The sequence below is a fragment of the Chiroxiphia lanceolata genome, chromosome 2 (genome assembly GCF_009829145.1).
Source record: "Chiroxiphia lanceolata isolate bChiLan1 chromosome 2, bChiLan1.pri, whole genome shotgun sequence".
Taxonomy (NCBI): domain Eukaryota; kingdom Metazoa; phylum Chordata; class Aves; order Passeriformes; family Pipridae; genus Chiroxiphia; species Chiroxiphia lanceolata.
In genome coordinates, this window is record NC_045638.1 from 82,968,202 (window position 1) to 82,986,131 (window position 17,930).

Consider the following 17,930-nt stretch of genomic DNA (forward strand, 5'->3'; position numbering starts at 1 on the left):
ATTTGTTTCAGTCTCAACCAGAGCCTTTGTACATCACTGTCTCTCAGAATCTATGTCCAGACACACTTTCCACTTGCAGAAAGTTAGCTAATGAAAAACTAAGTCTGAAAGCACATTTTAGGCTTGTCAATCTAAGAACGCCAAAAAAAGACATTAGCTATGTTGTTTTAACCAAGATGGAAATCTTAGGTATTTAAGACAGCTTAAAAAAAACCCAACAAAAACGGTTAAATTAAGGGCAAATACAGCTGAAGTTTCCTATCATCTTCTTCCCTCTCCCCATTCCCCAGTCAGGTACCTAGCATAGTCCAGGACCCCAAATCTTCCATATTCCTTTATTCAGTCATTACCATCAGAAAACTGCCCCTTCCCACTGTTTCTTTTCCCCATCTTTTGCTAATCAACAGTCCTTAACCCATGCCCAGACATGGAATTACATTCTACTCACTCCTTACTTAACTTGAAATCCTCTCTCTCTTTCCTTTCACTTTCTCCTTAGACTTTCCAGGCTCACCATCTACATGTGAAAAAGTCAGCTGTACATCAACTGATATTTGTTAAAAAATCATTTTAGCTGTTACTAAACCACTAGGAACAGAAGGAAACAGCTCTTGGAAGGATGTTTCAGAATGCAGCTTCTGGAAACAGCTGAGGAGGCAGAGAGAAAGAAAGAAAGCTCTGCATCCTGCTGCTTTAACATGGTATGCAGGTCTTTTTCCCTATAGCATGATAATCCACAGGGAATCACCACAGGTTTCATTTCCAGCAGGGCCCTTCAGGCTCTCTGTCAGCATGATTTGCTGGTTTGCTCCAATGCAGAGCTCCAGCATGCACTGTGCAAACACAGAGGACCAGGACTCAGCATGAGTCCAGCTGAACCTCACCGTGTAAATTCACCCAAAGACAAACCACAGCTAAACAGACACATCACGTACTGGCAAGGGTCAATTGCCAAAGCCCCGACAGCAGCATACGTACCTCACCATTTACTCCTGACCTCACGATATGGCTGAAAAAGCATACAGAAAATTTTTTTATAGTTCTAAAGATCTGAATCACGATGCTTTTTACTAATGCAGTAAACCCACCAAAGGAGCCCTGTGGGCATCTTTACATATTCCCTGCACAAACCATGCTGGGTAAAGAACCTCCCAAACAGATGCTGCCGTGCAAAGCTGAGGGAAGCGAGCCAGCAGCCCGAACAGGGCAGCAAGGCAAGCTGGCCAAGCCTTGTCCAATGCATCCAAGGTGATCCAAAGCTCACACCCCATCTGGAGAGAACTGTGCTCACCCATAGAAAGTCAATAGTAAGACTTAAAACCAGCCTGCTCCATGAAAACTCACATAATTATCCAGCCTTTGTGGTCCAGGCAAGTGGCAAAAGTGCCAAAAGGTTTTACCATCACGATGCCACTCTCGTGTCACCCTCCAGCTATTCAGTATCTGACAACATGGAAGACTTTTGGCTACTGGAAAGCAACAGCTGCCTTTTCACTATTTGCATCCTGGCCCTGAATAAAAACCTCCAGCTTAAAATAACAATAGTAATAATTACTGCTACTGTTGTTCCACCCAATCCTCTAGCTTCTCTGCCAAAGGAACATTTCCTTCTGGGTAGTACAGTGCTTCTCTAGTTATGGACCACTACAATAATATGGACACCCACTACCTAGGGCAAAGCAGAAATAGAAAATGTTGTCTTTTTTTTTTTTTTCTTACGAAGTGCAAGAACAAAAACAAAAAAGGCTACTCTTCTCTAAAGGAAATCAGCAATTATACTTCCTTGAAAATCCTAATGGTGAATAGTGGTGTCTGAATTTTGACTAAAAGATATCAAAGAAAGCCTCTGGAAAAAAATGTATGTAAAACCTCAGCTCTGAGTTTATTGACTACCAGTGTATCCATCATTGCATTGCACAGCAGTGAAAATCCATAAAGCTAGGTCATCCCACCACAAGCTGGCAATTCTGCCTCACATGCAATCTCACCACAAAGATGCAGACATGCAAGCCGCAAGTTCACTAACCCGACTGCAGCCACGAGTTGTCATTATCTGTCACTTACAGAATATGAATGACAGAATTTCAAACACCAGCTTTCAAAAAGAAGCCAAACAACCTAACCAAACCCATCCCAAACATGTAGATCTCAAAATTATTAAATAATTATTTAAATATGGATGCATGGATGAACAAGAGCTCCTGGACAAACTACAACACAAAAAGGAAGCTTACAGAGGGTGGCAGCAAGGACAGGTAGCCTCGAAGGAATACAGAGAGATTGTCGGAACAGCCAGGGAGCAAGTTAGGAAAGTAAAGAACTGACAGAATTAAATCTGGCCAGAGACTCAAAGGGCAACAAGAAAAGCTTCTATAGGTAAGCCGGTGATAAAAGGAAGATTGGGGAAAATTTGGGCCCTCTCCAGAAGGAAACAGAAGACCTGGTTACCCAGGATACTGAAATGGCTGAGGTACTTTTTACTTTTTTGCCTCAGTCTTCACTGCAAAGTGTTCCAGTCACACCGCCCAAGTCATAGAAGGCAAAGTCAGGGACTGGGAGAAGGAATAACCACTCACTGCAGGAGAACATCTGTTCAATAAGATCTAAGGAACCTGAAGTTGCACAAATCCATGAGACCCGATGAACTGCATCTGCAGGTCCTGAGGAAACTGGCCAAAGGAAGTAGCTGAGCCACTGTCCAACATGTCTGAGAAGTCATGGTAGGCCCATGAAGTTCCCACTGCTGGATTAAAAAGGAGGACCAAGGGAACTACGGCCGGTCAGTCTGTACCCAGTAAGATCATGGAGGAGATCCTCCCCAAAACTATGCTAGGGCACATGGAAAATACGGAGGTAACTGGTGAGAGCCAACATGGCTTAACCAAGGGCAAATGATACCTGACAAATCTGGTGGCATTCTACTCTGGGGGCATAGTGTTAGTGGATGAGGGAAGAGCAACAGAAATCATCCACTTGGACTTGTGCAAAGCATTTGACACAGTCCCACGTAACGTCCTTATCTCTAAGTTGAAGAGACATGGATTTGTTGGATGGACCACTTGATGAATAGGGAACTATCTGGTTGGTCACACTCCAAGAGTTGTAGTTAGCAGCTCGATGCCCAAGTGGAGACTAGTAACGAGTGGCATTGCTCAGGGGTCAGTTTTGGGACCGGCATTAACATCTTTGTCAGCAACGTGGACAGTGGGATAGAGGGCACTCTCAGCAACTTTGCCAGTGACATTAAGCTGTGTGGTATGGTTGACACACTGGAGGGAAGGGATGTCATCCAGAGGGACCTAGACACGCTTGAGAGGTGGGCCTGTGCAAACATCATGAAGTTCAACAAGACCAAGTGCAAGGTCCTGCACATGAGTCAGAGCAATCCCAAGCACACATAGACTAAGAATTGACTGAGAGCAGCCATGAGGAGAACTTGGGGGTGTTGGTGGATGAAAAATTGAATTTAAGCCAGAAATGTGTGCTGGCAGCCCAGAAAGCCAACCATATCCTGGACTTCACAAAAAGAAGCATGGCCAGCAGGTTGAGGGAAGTGATTCTGCCCCTCTATTCTGCTCACATGAGACCCCACCTGGACTACTGCTTCCAGCTCTGTGATCCTCAGCACATGAAAGGCATTGACCTGTTGGAGTGAGTCCAGAGGAGGGCCAAGAAGATGATCAGAGGTCAGGAACACCTCTCCTATGAAGACAGGTTGAGAGAATTTGGGCTGTTCATCCTGGATAAGAGAATGCTCTGGGGAGAGTTCTAGCATCTTCCAGTATCTAAAAGGAGTTTAAAAAAAAAGCTGCAGAGGGAATTTTTATAGTGTAGTGATAGAACAAGGGGTAATGGATTAAAACTGAAAGAGGGTAGGTTTAGATTAGATACTAGGAAGAAATTCTTTACTGTGAGGGTGGTGAGGCACTCTAACAGGTTACTAAGAGAAGCTGTGGATGCCTCATCCCTGGAAGTGTTCCAAGGCCAGACTGGATGATGGGTTTTGAGCAACCTGATCTAGTGGAAGGTGTCCCTGCCCATAGTTTGGGGTTAGAACTAGCTGATCTTTAAGGTCCCTTCCAATACAAACCATTCTAGGATTGCACGAAATATGAAGACTCAACAAAGAATTTCACCCTGTGGCAGAACACAAAGGCATCCTCTTAAGACTCTCTGGGTGCCGTGATTTGTTTAAGCAATGTGGGACATAATCATGTTTAATATTAAAAAGATATCAGTGCAACATATCTGATAGCAAAACTGACATTTATGCTGTCATTATATGCATTTATCATCAAATATAATCTGTACTATCATGCGAAGTGCTCAGATGGTTCGAAGACAAAAATGTATGTTCAATATTATTTAGAAATATTAATAAGCTCTTTTATTTTAAGATGTAAAGCATTAATAGTTGTTCTGAAGAGGGCTTGCTTTTAACCTTTAACAATATTGAAGTGTCTGTAATTTTTATCAGATTGTTTAGATTTTGATTGAGCTAAAGTCCTGAAGCTACAATTACACTTGCAGCTACCTTCTCTCGCTAGGCTTCCTGCAACAGTTGGAATAATCTTTGAAGTCTGCAAAGACATGGAAGAAACATTATTTATGGTTGGTTTGCACAGTGCAAGCAGAGACAAGTTGTGTTGTGCATTTCCAGAGCTGGTGACAGATCATTTCTCACCAGCACTACAGGAAGTCATCAAAACTATTTCCCCCTCCCCAGATGCTCTACAGGACCAAGCTAAGAAGCCGGAAATGCTGCAGGGCAGGATTTCAAGAGCTCTGAATGGCCCAAAACCAACTCTTACTACAGTCAGCATTAAACCGCACCACCAGCTTCACTGGAGACAGAAGTGGCCTAACTCAGCCTTTTGATGGCTACCTGCCTGGAAAGCACATCTAAGGATGGGTTGCTAAACCCATTTTAAAAAAATTCTGAAAATCAGGGGTGCTTTTCAAAAGCAGGGAGAAATCTGCTTAGATAGTAAAAAAGGAAGGAGGATCTCAGTCCAGAGGAGCCACTCCACATTTTGCCAGATCTCTCTGACCACCTCCACAGCCAAAGGATGGAGCAGTGGACTCTGCAGGGGCAGAGGGACAGCACCACTGAACCCTCGCAGCAGAGACTGCACTGTGTTGGCAAACATGTAATGATCAAGGCAACACTCACTGATGTCAAAAGAAGTTATGCTCATGCACTGACAGCCATACAATTAGTAGTGTCATCATCTAGGAAAAAGAAATAAAATATTTTCTCCTAGGCAAAGCCAATGGTGTTTTTCATTTGTGTTAACTTGCTCTAAGTGCCTGCAGGGTCCATGCCTTTGATTTACTGTGGATGACAGACAGTACAGGCATAGTTTATGTATAATTATTCTAGTAGCCAGGCTCATACACCAAGAACATCAGCAAAAACAACAACAGCTCAATAAGACAATGGAGAATTTTCCAACACAAAACCCTACATCTCTCTACATCCCTGCAACCCCACTCAAGGTCTGCTCTTGATTCTTTCAAGAAAAAAAAAGAGTGAAATCAGGAAGTTTTCATATTGGTGGTAGCCTTGCTACTAATCCCATGCAACACCAATTTCACCCAAAATAACCCTGTATTTTGTAGTTTTCACGGAATCATTAAGTTTGGAAAAGACCTCTAAGATCACCAAGTCCAAGCATTAACCCAGCACTGCCAAGTTACCACTAAACCATGTCCCCAAGTGCCACATCTACACGCTCCTTAAATCCGTCCAGGGATGGTGACTCAACCCTGGGCAGCCTCTTCCAATGCTTGACAGCCCTTTTCATGAAGAAGTTTCTCCTAGTATCCAATCTAAACCTCCACTGGCATAACTGGACATCATTTCCTCTTGTCCTATGGCTTTCTACTTTGTGGAAGAGATCAACCCCCACCTGGCTACAATCTCCTTCCAGGTAGTTGTAGAGAATGAGAAGGTCTCCCCCGAGCCTCTTTTTCTCCAGGCAAATAAACCCAGCATCCTCAGTCCCTTCTCATCAGACTTGTGCTCCAGACTCTTCCCCAGCTCCACTGCCCTTCTCTGGACATGCTCCAGCATTTCAATGTCTTTCTTGGAGTGAGGGGCCCAAAACTGAACTCAGGATTTGAGGTGTGGCCTCACCAGTGCCAAGTACAGGGGAACAATCACTGCCCTGGTCCTGCTGGCCACACTATTGCTGATCCAAGCTAGGATGCCATTGGCCTCCTTTGCCACCTGGGCACACTGCTGGCTCATGTTCAGCTGTTGTCAACCAGTACACCCTCGTCCCTTTCCATCAGGTATATTTCCTGCCATTCTGCCCCAAGCCTGTAGCATTGCATATGAAATTAAGAAAAATAAGCAAGATAAGAATAGCATGTCTCTCCCACCACCAGTGGATGCATATTCTAGTCCAGCACCCAGCAAGTCCTCCCTCCAGCTCAGCCCTTGAGTTCAAGCACTGAAGAGAATACAGTACTTAAGGTTTAGACAATATTCAGAGCAAACTACAGAATAATAATTATCATCAATTCTCTGAATTGCACTTATTTTAAAAAAAAAAAGCAAACCGCAAACCCAGAAGCTGGAAGTCCATGTAGATCTCAAAGTAATGGTTTGAACAACAGCCCAGCGAGGTTTGCTTAGATCCCTCTTCACAGCACTGCCATCTTTTGCATCCTGACAGTACTAACAGTGCCCAACACTTACTTGCCCCAACATACACATTCAGATGTTAACGACTCGTGTGACTTCAGGGTCTAATACGATACCCGTTACAACATATATAATCTTTTATACTGGGATAAAATGAGGCCTACACACTTACCTCAATTAAATGAGAAAATGAGAATTCTGTTTTAGATGCATAAATCCTCATAGCAAAAAAAGCTAAGAGACATTAATAAGCTGTAATTTATAACAGTTTAAGATATTCTCCTTATTTAAGTCTCTTAAAGTAAGGAATAAGAATGCACATGCAAGACAGGCTACTTAGTTTCACATTAGTTTATATTGTCATTTCTTTTGTCATCATACACAAGTAAAATATGAAAAAGTCTGGGGTGAATGCATGGTAGAAGAATGTACTGCAAAGAAAAACTATTTGCACTGGAATTACAGAGACCAAAGTGTTTCCACTGTAAAAAGAAAAAAATTTTAAAAATCAGAGAGATTCAAATACCTCATTCCCAGTCAACATTTTTGTTATATATTAACAAACTCTCTTCTATTCCACTGAATATAATAAACTGGAGCAACACATTCCTGTTGAAAAGACCAGTTTCATTACATGGCCATGACCTGGACTAGCTTTCAATCAGCACTGATTAAATGCATATTCTGACGTTCTGTATCACATATCTTCCAAGCTGTGGAAAAAAGGTATCAAACACTTCCATTTTGTCGCTGTCATTTAACACAAAAATTCATCTGGATGCTGAATATATGAAGTGTCTCTGAGAATAGCTCACTAGATCACAGACACATAGAAAACTCAGTGTGCACAGGCTAAGTAGGGTTGAATTAATGAATGTACTGTTGCTTCACATATTTAATGTCTGTCACTAAACCGATAATTTGCAAATACAGAAGCAGGGACTGGGGGATGCACTGGCTACAGCCACTGACAGATCCCTCCTTGCAGTTTCAAGAAGCCAATTGTGCTCAGTTCAGAGTTCTTGATCCGTGTTCCTGGAATGACTCAGGACACAAGCAACGAGACAATCAGCATGTGTCCACATTTGGGGTTTTGTTTCCACTCCTATCTACCCTGATTTCCTTCTCAGGAATGCTGTGCTTGTGAAAGACACAGCATGACATCCTAAGAGACTTCTATCTTCTCTGCCTAACAGACACAGTCTGGGTGGCAGCAGAAAAGCAAAAGCTTCCCTAGAGCATACAGCAGGATTACCAACAAGGAGGAAGAACTACTTCTGGATTGAAGCTTTGGCCCATTGTCATCTATGGCAAAATTCCCACTGAAGTCAGCACAGCCAGGATTTCACCTCTGTTGCAGCGATTTTGAGTCCCAGCTCATTCTGCCTTGAGACTTCCAGCCAGCACAGTAAGGCTGCCTTAACAGTGCCAAAAGCTTTTGTGTTATGAACTGCAGGCAGAAGTCATGAAACCCTCCACATAAGAAACCAAATACTCATCAAACAGTTAAGAAATTTAAGACACTTGAAGACCATATAAGGGATTCAAATGTGGATCCAGAAGCATGATGTTTCATATTGGCACAGCATTCTAAAACAAATCTTTTCCTAACCAACTTTCTGTCCTTCAGAAAAACCTGTCAGTAAATACAAGCAGTATGACTGCAGTTGGCATGTGTCAGAGGACATTTTAGAACTCAGCACAGAAATATATCTGAAGTGGAACAGCAGCTACAAACTGCTCCTAAAAAGCAATGGCTAGACACCCTAACTCTCTCCTAATTGCTTATTTCATTGTATTTGACAGAATCCATCAACCAGAGTATATCAGGTCACAATAGTGCAACATGGTAGGAGCCATGACAATGAAACCTGGTGGAACAGAAGACCCTTGCCTCAGAAACAGAGCAAGCCAGCACTTAAGGAAAATGGGAGTGCTATACCCCATCACAGTCCGGCACATAGGATAACAACACAGTAACATATCACACAGTTCAGGAGTCATCCTGCATACCATCAGCACACAGGTATGGAGCACAGTCATTACAATGTCAACAGACTCTATGTTAAGAATCAAGCTTTAAAAAAAACAGGAACAAAAATAAATAAAAGTATGATTTGCTGCATCAAGGCAAGTACAGTCAACCTGCTGATTTTCTACAACACTAGCACCACCAAAGGATCAAACAGAGGGATATTCCCAGTTTACAGTACTGAAGTACACTGGCTCCTACCTGGCTCTCTCAACAAGATTCCAGTGTTTTTGGAATGCAAGGATCACACCTGTAAGCTCTTTCTCAGCAGCACTCTCCAAAGGCAAGCTGGCTCCGGAAGGATCATTCCTTCTCTCCTTGCATCCACCACCAGGTCCTCTCCAAGCAACAAAAGTAAATTTTTGTTCAACTGAAGGATAAGCCCTCTGATTGTAAGCAGGAAAAAAAAAAAAAAGACAGACAACAACTAGCCAGGCTATTTTGCCTTGTTCTGCTTTCCCAACTAATGCTTATACCATCCCCACAACTGCTCCAGACCAGGAATGAGTCCTCAGTGAAAGCACTGACTCCAGGCAGCAACTAGGAAATGGTGCAGCAACCCTGCTCTGCATTCCTCATAGTTCACCCTCTCCTGATTTTTAATTCCTTTGCTGAGAACTCAATCCAAATTTCATAAAGCAAAGCATTTGCTAAATGAGACATAAGTTAAAAAGCCTGTGCAGAGGACTCCTTCTCTCTTTATTTCTTTCTTTCCTTCTTTCCCTCTTTCTTTTTGCTGGACAGAGGTTGGTTAAGAATACATGAATCCTGATCAAACGATGCACCTCGCTAAGCTGTCTGACAGCGCTGCAAACGGAAAGCAAATGAGTACGAAGAGAAGCATTCATTTTCTTGAGTCCCTTCCGTTTAACCACACTTGATGCTTTAGTGCCTCTGCCGGGATGCCAGCGCTGACTTGCCTTTATGTCCCATTTACTTGTATTTATTTTAACTGGACCTGGGACTAAGGACACTCGGCAACGCTTAATCGTCCCGACGACAAAGCAAAGGCACGAACCCTGCACGGGCAAAAATAAAAAAAAAATAAAAACAAAAAAAGGGAAAAGGCACCCACTGATGCATTCCTTGTGGCTTTCTTTTCCTTCTGCAAATAATCCAGCGGGGTTCAAAAAGTGGGCAGGGGAGGCTGGATTACTTCCTTTCAATAGAAGTTAGAGCTGGGAGAACCACGTTTAACCCATCCCCAGCCGGAGCAAGTTCCCTTCGCACAGATGCACAGTCCGGGCATGCCCCTGGCCTTGCACACACATATATTTACACGGAGACACACAGACATTCACACACCCTTGTGGCGCCGAGTTTCGGGCGCCCTTGGGACGCAGAGGGCAGTCCCCCGATAGCGCGGAGGGGATGGGGACCCTCCTGCCTCTGCTCCGCGGAGCCCGGAGCGACCAGCCCCAACAAAGCCCGGCAGGGGCGGGGGGGACATGGCTGCTGCCCCCGCTGTCCCCGGACAGGGCGCTCTCCCAGGTCCAAACAGCGCCCCGGCGCTGGAGCCTGCGAACAGGGAGGGCAAGGTGAATCCTTCCTCCTAAAAACACTGAGGAAAAAACAGAGAGACAGACAGACAAAACGAAATACGAACAGGCAGGTCTCCCGGTAACATTAGTCTCTCCTCATCCCAAGCAGCTGCAGCCAGTCCCCAGGCTCAGCCAAGAGCAACTGCAGCTGAAGAGCAGCGACAGACACGCACACCCCCCTCTTGCCCTCGCCCGCTCCCTGCTGCAAGTTTAAAACAACAACAACAACAAAATTTAAAAGATAGTGAGGAAAATTTCAAACATGAAAACCCAGCTCTTGCCTACTTGCGAGCTAAACCCCCGTGCGAAACGGGGAGCGCACCGGGGACATCCGCCCGCCGCTGCACCTTGCACGGCAAAGAGGGAGCGCGACCGGCCGCTGACAGGGAGCGGAGCGGGGACGGGAGCAGGACACGGGAACAGTGCAGAGACGGCGCCGCGGCGGAGTCCCCGAGACAGAAGTTTCCCCGAGTCGCGGCCGCAGCCCCCGGCGCCCCCGCGCACCGCCGAGTTTGCCCAGCGGAAAGTTTCTCCGCCATCCCCTCGGCGCCCCTCCCCGGTCCCAGGCGGGTACGCACCGGCCGGCTCAGCTCCGGGCGCTGGCCCGCGGCCTCCCGCGCCGGGTCTCCATGCCGCCTTAGGCGCCGCCGGGGCTGTGGCGGGAGAGAGTCAGGGAGCCGATTGGGGCAACCCCCGCCCGGCGCCGCGCCGAGCTCAGCGCAGCCCAGCCCAGCGCAGCCTGCCGGGAGCGCAGCCCGCGCCCGCCTCCCGCCCGCGGGGAGGGACCGCGCCGCCGCCACCGCCCGCCCCCGCCCCGCCCGGCACCGGCTCCGGGGAGGTCCAGGAGGCCCTCCGGGAATGTATGTTCTCCACGGGACTCGCCCAAGGTCATCCGCTGCCAGCGAAGCGCCGAGCCGCCCAGTGTTCCCGCGCGGCTCTCGGGGGTCGCCGCTTCTGTCCTGCCGCCGGGCGGTCGGGCGCTCACCGCCCCCGTCCCTGTCCGGATCGGCGCGGCTTCACCTGCACCCTGAGCCCCGCCTGTGTGCTGGGGGGCGGTGGGAGCTGGGTCCCCTCGCTGGGCAGCCCCCTGCCCGGCCTACTCCCGAGCGGTCAGCCCCGGGTGGCCGCTGTCTGAGCACGGGGGCAGGCTCCGGGGTACCAGCCCGGTGGCAACGTGCCTCTGAGCGTAGTCAGGCGACTGAGCCGCACGTTTGCGATAGTCTGCGACACTCCGCTGTGAAAGCTACACCTGTCCAAAGAGCTGCTCTTTTTCGCTTTAGTAGGGAGGAAATGTATTTAGTGCCTTCTGCACTTGTGAGTTTATATCCAAGTTCTCATGCTGCCTATTTTAATAGGATGTTGTGATGAGGCACCTGTTTGATTATCTGTTCAGTTCATTTCCTTCAGTAGCAGTAGAGCCCAGGCTGCTGCCTGACCAGGTATCTCCTTCAAGAAAGAAAGAGAGAAATCACTTTCATGTCCTTCCCCCCCCCCCCCCCCGTACTTTTCTACCTTCAGCTGTTCTCTCCTCTGCAAGAGCTTTGAAATGCTGCTAATTTTGTTTGTTTTCTAGTCTCCTGTTCTTTCACTTTGTCCATGCCTCCCACTTGGCTGCAGGTCACAACTGCTAAACCAAAAGTACAGGTAAGAAGGTCCCTGTGAGGACCGGCAGTGTAGTGCCTGTCACTGATTCCATAAAACACTCATGCCCCAGGCAATCTGCTGCTGTAATTTAGTGTGAAGGTGAAAAAACAAGTAAGCAAACAAAACCAACGAGCAACTCCACACTAATCACAGGGACCAGGGTAATAACCACAAAGCAGAAGGGCATGGGCTGCACTGTGAAAAATAAGAAGGAAAATAAATACATAAACTGCTTGTAAAATTTAGCAGCTAAAATTAAAAATTCTGCAATGAGAGCATGTAACAAAGCCCAGCTTTGTCTAAAATCTACAATAGAGTTAATGATTTTATACCCACCACCTGGTTGCATTGGTCATGGAAGGTGATCTTGTGCATTATAAAGCTATTTAGAAGTCACAAGTTCAGAGCCTCACTGTGTCACTCACTAAATGAACACAGAAAGGAGATGTCCTATTCCAAAAAGCCCATAATCCACATCAACAAGACAAATTTAGAGTGGGAGGAAAGTGTATTATGCTGCAGATGGTACTGAGAAAGAAACTGATTTGCCCAAGGTCGTGCAGGAAGTCTGTGGCAGAGCCAAGAACTAAACACAAGTCTCCTGAAACTCAGACTAAAAATAGTGTTTGATAAATGCATATGAACTCCAGAAAACACACATTACACAAATAATAATCTTTTGACCAGTATTTTGGAGTTATTGGGCTCCATTTTATTATAATTTTCAACTGCACTGATAACTGAATGGTCACTTTCTAAATTTAAACCACATTATTTGAAAGTCCTCTACCCAGCAATTCCTATCATGAAACAAAAGGCACTGACAGATAGCATCTGGGCCAACGCAGATGCTTTCTGAGTGTATCTGCTTCTGCTGCCCCATTCCTAAAGTGGAACCAACCAGAAGGTGTCCAACTCTGCACCTTAGTCCTAGGAGGGGGAGATCCTACTCCTCATAGTGTTTTCCTGGGGCTCTAAGGGGCTGTGTTGTCCACAACCACACTCTTCCCGGTAGCAGTACTCTGGATTCAATCTCATATTCCATCATCCCCTGTTTAGCCCCATTAAAATGTGCCCTGAAATACAGCTTTCATTTGCTCTTATGGCAAACTTGACTCAGAAGGTGCCTTCCATGTGTCCTCTTCCTATTTCAGCTCCCCCTTACTGGTTTTCTTAGCCCATGCAGATGTGTTTCTCGCAATGCAAAACCCACACAAGTGGAAAACAACAGTAACATCATGTTGCATCCTTCAGGCACCCTTATTTGTCACTTTAGGAAAGTTATTTACACATCTTTAATGGATTTTACAATGTATAAATGCTAATGAGTGTTAGTAGAAGCAGTTAATGCAGTTTTCCTAATTAATCAATCCTACCAGCATGGTAATGATTTCTGTTGTTCTTCTGGAGCTTCCTCCAGCAGGGAGTGAGCTCTGTTGATTAGCAAGACCATTTTACATGTATATAACATTTTTGTTCATCTATAACAATCTCATTATTTATTTTTTTTTCAGGGAGGTGAGCAGTTCCCAAATTATGCTTAACAAATAACTAGGGCAGAAAGAATCGCATTATCTCCCATATCACCATTTTATAGCTGTGTATCTGTCAGTTTCAGTAAAATTTACACTGTTGTGGAAGAGGATTGGGAGCAGGTTGGATGAGATGCCCCAAATGAGGTAGCAAGACAGGGATGGCCAGCAGCAAAGCTCCAGCTTCACACCTCAGAATAATTTGCTCTTTTACAGCAGACCTTTAAAAGGAAAGAGCTTCAAATGACTGTTTAACATCTTTGTTGGTGACATGAACGGATTGAGTGCACACACAGCAAGTTTGCCAATGGTACAAAGCTTTGTGCTGCAGTCGACACACTGGAGGGAAGGGATACCATCCAGAGGGACCTGGACAGGCTTGAGAGGTGGGCCCATGCAAACCTCATGAAGTTCAACAAGACAAAGTGCAAGGTCCTGCACATGGGACAGAGCAATCCTAAGCACAAATACAGACTGGGCAGAGGCTGTATTGAGAGCAGTCCTGAGGAGAAGGACTTGGGGTATCGGTTGATGAGAAGCTCAACATGACCCAGTAATGTGTGCTGGCAGCCCAGAAGGCCAACTGCATCCTGACCTACATCAAAAGAAGCATGACTAACAGGTTGAGGGAGGTGATTCTCTCTCTCTATTCCAGTCTTGTGAGACCCCCCCTGAAGTACTGTATCCAGCTCTGGGGCCCCCAAAGTAAGAACAATGTGGACCTGTTGGAGTGAGTCCAGAGGAGGGATGGAGCGTGTGTCCTATGAAGACAGGCTGAGACACTTCTGATTTTTCAGCCTGGGGAAAGCTTATGGCAGCCATTCAGTACTTAAAGGGTGCTACAAGAAAGCTGAAGAGGGACCTTTTACAAGGTCATGTAGTTATAGGCATGGGGGGAAATGGCTTTAACCTGAAAGAGAGCAGATTTCAGTTAGATATGAAGAAGAAATTCTTTACTGTGAGGGTAATGACTCACTGACATAGGTTGCCCAAAGAAGTTGGGGATGTCCCATCCCTGGAAGTGTTCAAGGACAGGTTGGATGGGGCTTTGAGCAACATTTTCTAGTGGAAGTTTCCCATGGCAGTGGCATTGGAACTAGAAGACTTTTAAAGGTCCTTTCCAACCCAAAGCATTCTATGGTATGATACAACTATTGGAAAGATGGTAATGTGATTAGTTTCAAGAAGAGGAGGCTCAGGGGGAACACTCTCTACAACTACCTGAAAGGAGATTATAATGAAGGGGGGCCGGTCTCTTCTACCGTGCCTGCAGTGAGAGGACAAGAGGAAATGGCCTTAAGCTGAGACAAGGGAGAGTCAGATTAGATATTAGAAAAAAAATTTTCACTGTTAGGGTGGTCCGGCATTGGAATAGGCTGCCCAGGGAGGTGGCGGAGTCACCAACCGTGGAGGTGTTTAAAAGGTATCTGGAGCTGGCTGGATAATATGGTTTAGTGGTTTAGGGATTACAGAGATAATGCTGGGTTGATGGTTGGACTTGATGATCTTAGAGGTCTCTTCCAACCCTGACAATTCTATGTTTCTATATCTGATTAATAATGTCATCATGCTCTACGGATAGAAACCAGAAAACGGCTTTTAGGTTCTCACATCCTGAGTAGTGAGAATCTTTCCTCATTTTCCTGTCAATATGATCAGAGTCAAGAAAATGTGAGCAAACCACTGCGACAACAAAGTATTTCACATTCTCTTAATTCTGCAAATTGCATTGAAATTATCATAAATAATTCAGCTAGTATAAATAAATATAAATCCAAACAGAAAGGAAAGGTTTTCCCAAAGATTCAAGGTTCAGAAAACAGGAAGACGGGTTTTGGATCTGATGTTAACTGAACCAGTAGTGAGCTATTGAAGCTGAATCTCAACATAGTGCCATAAATTATGAAACATTGACATTTCACTTTGAATTAATGCAAAGGGCTATTTATACACTCTCTGTGTTTTAGAGACAGCTGCCTGGGCAAAGTAAAACACATTTCCCGTCACGAGGCCACATGTTAGCAACACTGCTATTTTTCAAAGTATCAAATTATTTGCATATAGAAAAAATTTAATAAAATCTGTCCTTGGGGACTGCTGTGTGAGTTACTTTGAAAAGGTAATCAGTCATAATTCACTGGCTCCTTAATCCAAAATCTAACTTGATTCAATATACTACTGATCATTTTTAGTGTGAGATCATTTTTATTGCTCATTTTCAGGCAATTGCAATAAGGGCCACAGGCCACCAACATGGGAAAAGGCATTCAATGGGCTACAATTGCCTTTCTGGGCTTGCTACCAATAAAAGGACTGGATAGCAGATAGCAGTGGAAGAACCAAACACAGCACATAAAAAAATATTCCATATCATTGCCTGAAATTTGAACTTTGAATATGGCTACATAGCAAGACATCAGTTTATTACTCATATGTATTGACAATGCTTTTTTCTTTTTTTTTTTTTAAAGGTGAGACTGCTTTTTAGAGATTAGTGTTTTAGTTGTCACTTCCATAAACTATTTGTTAAGAATGTGGTTACATACTGGATGGCTAGACTTACAAACAGTGCTTAAGTGCTTCACTAAACTGGACTTTAAAATAATTAAAATAATTACTCAAAATGTTATCTAAATGATACAAAAATAATGAGTCACCTTTCACAAATTCTGTGGGTTTCATATCCGTCATTATGAAGAAGATACTATGGTGTCTCCTGCTCAGAACCTTTTCTTTATCTTAGAGAGATCAAGTCTCCTGATTTAGAAATGCCTCAAGACTGATGTGAACAAATCACAGTCCATGTAGGTGGGTTTCTCTCTTCCCTGTAGAGAGGCAGCCTCCTGGTCATACCAAGGGCTTCACTACAAATTTCTTGCAGCTTTTTTGTTTCTTCGCGCTTATGACAGTGTGTAACACTAGCGCAGTCTTAAGAAAGTTAACAAGTAGTGACAGTACTCATGGACTCCTCTAGAAACATGATGTGGCAGCATAAGACAGCTCGATGGTGATGACACCAGAAATTTGCTTCGAGGCTATTCTTCATGTTTCCTCAAACAGTGATTCCTACACAAATGTTATTCAAGGGCATTGCATGGCACTGCTCTGCAGGTGGGTCAGCAATGGAGAGTTTGCAGGAATAATTAAAAGGATAGATACGGCTCATAGTTTATCACTAGTTTGCAGTGCTGTTCAACCAGAAAGATCTCCTATTAATGCAGGAAAAACTACATCAGCGTTTTGCCAGATCTCTCCTCTCTTTTAGAGGCTGCAATGGGATAACACATCAAAAGATCCATTTTGACTGCATATTGAAGTGATGTCTTATATTGTGCCAGATAATGCCTTGCAGCACAGAGCATTTCTAGCAGTTGAATGTTAGAGCTTTGACTTAAACTCATAGAGTGAAATCATCCCATGTAGAAGGGAAATATTCAAGCTGGTGTGTCTGATTTCCACCATTTGAAGGATACAGCAACCGTAGAATCATAGAATATCTTGAGCTGGAAGGGACCCACAAGGATCATCGAGTTCAGCTCCTGGCCCTGCACAGGACAGTCCCAAGAATCACACCATGTGCCTGAGAGCATTTTCCAAATGCTTCTTGAACGCCTGCAGGCTTGGTACTGTGACCACGTTCCTGGAGAGCTTATTTGTGAAGGACTGAGTCAGTTTTGATTGCTTAACTTAAAGTTTGCTTTTCTCTTTGCTCTATTTCACTCATCCCAGCCCTAGCTTGGTCTCATTCAAGCCCAGCTGTGCAGGGTACTGTCTCAAAGAGGAGTCTGTTCAATCCACAGCCTCCCTTTCCAGGGAACAGAAGGATTTTGGTGTCATCAGTGAGCTGAAGGCAAATCATGGAAGGTGATGCTGGAAAGCTTACCCTCCATCAGAGTAATAATGCATTTAATAGCTTGATTTAACATATCAAATCCCTCTCACAGAAAATTGAGAGCAGGTTTTGTGGTGCTTTTTTAAATTTTATTTCATTGAAACAGATCTGAGAGAGGAAGGAAGTTTTGTGTGGAGCCAGAAGTTTCCATTCATCTCAGTTCTGCCAGTGAGTTCCTAGGTAGCTCTTGACCTCTACTTTAACCTCCTTGAGTCTGATCTGTTATTTTGAAAAAATAAAGACAGAGTCACTGGAGATCATAAGATAAGAAAAGATGATATTTTGGTGAGTTTAGTGGTCAAATTGCAGTTTGATTCCCTGTTTTGCTTTCTGTACTTTGTGAGATTTTAGAGAAATCATGGGTTATCTCTGTGCCTCAGTTTTCTGTCTGTGATACAGAACCAGAAACACTTTTGATCTGTCTTCTGTTTTTAGACAAAAAAACATATCTATTGTTTTGTATTTTACAGTGATTTACCTTCTACAGGTCTGACTTTGACTGAGGTCCTTTAATTTTGTTAACAGGGTACAATAAACAGCTCTAAGATTGCTCCTTGGAGCACTCTGAGGTCAACGGAAATGTGCAGCAGCAGAAGTACATTATGTTAGTTAATGTAAGCGAAAGAATTAAATGAAA

General features: G+C 44.5%; 1 protein-coding gene across 7 annotated transcripts in view; it reads right to left on the minus strand.

Annotated features, from left to right (window-relative positions):
* FAT3 (FAT atypical cadherin 3) overlaps positions 1–10,888 on the minus strand; it is a 405,288-nt gene extending 394,400 nt beyond the window's left edge. For all 7 annotated transcript variants that reach the window (XR_004355164.1, XM_032678484.1, XM_032678483.1 and 4 more), the window contains exon 1: positions 10,804–10,888. The gene's annotated coding sequence lies outside the window, so the exon portion shown is untranslated. The remainder of the gene's footprint in view (positions 1–10,803) is intronic.
* Positions 10,889–17,930: the final 7,042 nt, after the last annotated feature.